This window comes from Tenrec ecaudatus, chromosome 12 (genome assembly GCF_050624435.1).
Source record: "Tenrec ecaudatus isolate mTenEca1 chromosome 12, mTenEca1.hap1, whole genome shotgun sequence".
Taxonomy (NCBI): domain Eukaryota; kingdom Metazoa; phylum Chordata; class Mammalia; order Afrosoricida; family Tenrecidae; genus Tenrec; species Tenrec ecaudatus.
The window spans coordinates 109,141,269-109,145,748 of NC_134541.1; positions in this window are offsets into that span (position 1 = coordinate 109,141,269).

The window sequence follows — 4,480 nt, forward strand, 5'->3', positions numbered from 1 at the left end:
TGTATATTGCTTTCTCCTTCACCCAAGTTACCATGTATCTGCCTTCTAGCCAGTAATATACCCACCCTTCCCCTTCCATTCCTGATACTATCAAATAACATTTCCTTTTTTATGTGGAAGACCTTTTCTTGACTTTACAATATTTGTCCTTTTGTCCTGATTTCACTCAGCACAGGGGCTTCAAGATTCATCCATGTTATGAGATATTTCACAGATCCATCATTATTCTTTAATATTGCATCATATTCCATTATGTGCATTGCCATAGCTTGTTCATCCACTGTTTCACTGATGGGCATTTAGGTTGTTTCCTACTTTTTGCTATTGTGAATAGTGCTTTAATGAACATAAGTGTGCATATATCTATTCTTGTCATGGGTCATATTTCTCTAGGATATATACCAAGTACATGAATTGCTGGGTCATATAGTATTTCTAGTTCCAACTTCTTAAGGATGGACCATACTAGTTTCCATGATGGTTGCACCATTTTACAACCCTACCACCAGTTCCTTGACAACTTTAACCTTTTCTCCATTTGTGAGGATTTGAGTTGGCGTCAAGGGTTTTGTATTGCTTACATCCAAAATCAATGCTCACAGAAGCAACAGTCACTAGATCAAAAGACAAATTGCATTGGGTAAACCTTCTGCACAAGACCTCTTTACAGTATTGAAAATCAAGGATGTTACTTTGAGAACTAAGATGTGCCTGACCCAAGCCATGGTATTTTCAATCACTTCAACTGCATGTGAAGGTTGGACATTGAATAAGGAATACCAAAGAAGAGTCCATGTATTTGATGGTGGTGCTGGAGAATATTGAAAGTATCATGGACTGCTAAAAGGACAAACAAATCGGTCTTAGAAGTACAGTCAGAGTGCTCCTTAGAGGCAAGCATGGCAAGACTTTGTCTTATCTGCGTTGGATATGTTGTCAGGAGAGACCAGTCCCTGGAGAAAAACACCATGTTTGATAAAATAGCGGGCAGTGAAAGCGAAGAGGAAATGTACTGACACTGTACATCAAGGAAATGTACTGACACTGTGGCCACAATGGTGGGCTCAAGCACAGGAATAATTGAAATATGGTGCAGATCTGCCAGTGTTTCATTCTGTTGTGCATAAGGTCACTATGTGTCAGAACCGAATTAATGGCACTGAATAACAACAGCAGCAGCAGTTTATGAAGGTCTGTTCTCTCCAAATTCTCACCAGCATTTGTTGTTTTCTGATTTTTTTCAACCTTACTATCAATGCTAGATTGAGATAACTCATTTGGTGTTTGATTTGCTTCTCTCTAATGGTTAATGATCACAAGCATTTCTTCATATTATTGTTTTTGGTTTTTGGCTGTCTGAATGGCTTCTTTGGTGAAGTGTTAGTTCATGCCCTCTACCCATTTTTAATTGCTTCAAAATCATAGAAACATTGATTAAATAAACATATCAAAATAAGAAATAATTGTTTTTCTCACCAATACAGATTTTAGTTTCCTTAAAACTTAGTCTTTTTTTTCTTTTTTGTTTTAGCAGTTTTGTTGACATATAATTCACGTATCATACCTTTCAATGGTTTAAATATATTTAAAAGAGTTGTGCATTCATTTTAGGACATTGTCTTCGTTTTTTTAAAATCATTTTATTGGGGCCTCATACAACTCTTACCATAATCCACACATACAACCATTGTACATTTGTACATTTGTTGTCTTCATAATTCTCAAAACATTTTCTTTCTACTTGAGCCCTTGGTACCAGCTCCTCATTTTTTCCACTCCCTCCCCATACTCCCTCCTTTATGATCTCCTGATAATTTATAAATTATTATGATTTTGTCATGTCTTACACTGTCTGACATCTCCCTTCACCCACTTTTCTGTTGTCCATTTCCCAGGGAGGAGGTTATATGTAGATCCGTGTAATCGGTTACCCCTTTCTACACCACTTTCTCTCCACCCTCCCGGTATCACCACTCTCATCACTGGTCCTGAGGGGTTCATCTGTCCTGGATTCCCTGTGTTTCCAGTTCCTATCTGTACAAGTGAACATCCTCTAGTCTAGCCGAATGTGTAAGGTAGAATTAGGGAGGGGAAGCATTAAAGAACTAGAGGAAAGTTGTATGTTTCATTGGTGCTGCACTGCACCCTGATTGGCTCCTCACCTCCCTAAGACCCTTCTTTAAGAGGATGTCCTGTTACCTAAAGATGGGCTTTGGGTTCCCACTCCGCACTCCCCCTCATTAACAATGATGTGAGTTTTGTTCTTTGATGCCTGAAACCTGATCCCATCAACACCTCGTGATCACACAGGCTGGTATGCTTCTTCCATGTGGACTTTGTTGCTTCTCAGCTAGATTGTTTATTATCAAGCCTTTAAAACCCCAGACGCTATATCTTTTGATAGCTGGGCACCATCAGCTTTCTTCACCACGTTTGCTTATGCACTCACTTGGTCTTCAGCAATAATGTAGGGAAGGTGAGCATCATAGAATGGCAGTTTAATAAAGTCTTCTTGCATTGAAGGAATGCTTGAGTGGAGGCCCAATGTCCATCTGCTACTTTAACACTAAACCTATAAATATATACACATAGATCTATTTCCCCATCATCATAAATAAATATATTTACATATGTGCATGCCTGTATTTAGACCTCTATAAATGCCCTTTGCCTCCTAGTTCTTTCCTCTATTTTCTTTTACTTCCCTCTTGTCCCACTATCATGTTCACCCTTCATTTGGATTTCAGTAATTCCTCTTGGTTACATTGCCCTTGATCAAGCCCTACCAGGCCTCCTATACCCTCCTCGCCACAGATTTTGGATCACTTGTTGCTCCCTTATCCCTGGGTTTGTTAATACCCACTTCCTTTCTCCTGCCTCCCCTTCTCCCATGTCTCCCCGGGACCATGGGTCCTGTTGTTTTCTCCTCCAGATTGTTTATGCCACCTATCTAGATAGACCTACAGAGATAATAATATGCACAAAAACAAGACAGAGAAAAACAAAGCAACAAAATGAAACAGAACAACAATTAAAAAAACAATGACAAAAGTAAAGAAAAGTCTATAAATAGTTCAAGGTCTGTTTGTTGACTTTTAGGAGTATTTTCCTGTTGAGTCTGATAGGGCGCCATGCCCTGGCCCCATAGTCTATTTTTGGCATCCCTGGGGACTTCATTGCTCTGTTCCCCTTACTGTTCTGTTGCACACCCTTAGTGTTTTGCCTCAGTGTGATCGGGTCAGATCCAGCATAATTCCCACACTGTGTCTCCAGTGTTGTCCACCATAGGCTATGGGTCCATGAGGGAGGCTGTGTCTCATAGTGGGGCCGACCATATGGTCCTCTCTGTGCATTGGCTGCTCTGAGCAAGGATATTATCCTCAAGGCTTTGTAGGCCAGGATTTGCTCCACTCTCTCTTTCTCTCCCTTCATTTGCTTCTGTGTGCTCTGATCAGACATGTCCCTCTCCCTGAGCTGTAGCTCCAATATTGTCCTCTGAAGTAAATTCTTCTGAGGGATGAGGAGCTGTCCACATAGCATTGTCTTCATTTTTGTACTCATTGTTATTAGCTACCTCTTTTCCTCTAACCATCCCTGGCAAAACACTAATAAACTATTAATTTAATTATTGTCTCTATATTTACCTATTCTGAACTTCATTATCAAGGAAATCATATTTAAAAAGACAACAACAACAATAAAGTAAAACACAGAAACCCCAAAAGGAAGCATGAACTAATAAAAACTGGAACAAGTTAAATATTAGTCAAAAGATAAAACAAATCATAAGATGTTAAATTTTAATCTAATTATATCTACAGTAATCCACTTTCCAATGCAATGTCTGAGGATAAGACTATTCACATCCTTGGTAATTGACTTGGGAAATTTAATGAAGGGTTAATTCATATGAAGACTCTGCAAATAAAATCAAGGTTTCCCTGTCATCCATAGCCTTCTGCAAACCAGGTGCTAAGATGTTAAGCTCTAATATAGTTCCCCACCCTCCAATTATGGATTTTATTATTATCCTTTGAACACACTGGCTGGTAGGCTTTTTCCATTCAGACTTAGTTGGTGCCTCACTTGTGGATGCTTGTTTTAAGATAGACATTAAGACCCCAACTACTATTCCTTTCAGATAGGTGGGTACCATCTTATTTCTTCACCACACTTTGCTATAGCACACATATCTTCAGTGAACACTTCATGAGAATATGTAGCAAGCAGGACCACATCATAAAAACATTCTTGTGAGGGAAGAGAGACAGCAGTCGGTGTGAGATATGATAATAATAATAATTTATAATTTACCAAGGGACCCCAAGAGTGAGTGGGGGGGAAGAGGAGCTGACACCAAGGGCTCAATATAAAACAAATGTCAAGAAAATATTGATGGCAACATATGTACAAATGTGTTTGATACAATTGATGTATGGATTGATACAAGAGCTGTAAGAGCCCTCAAGAAAATTGTTTT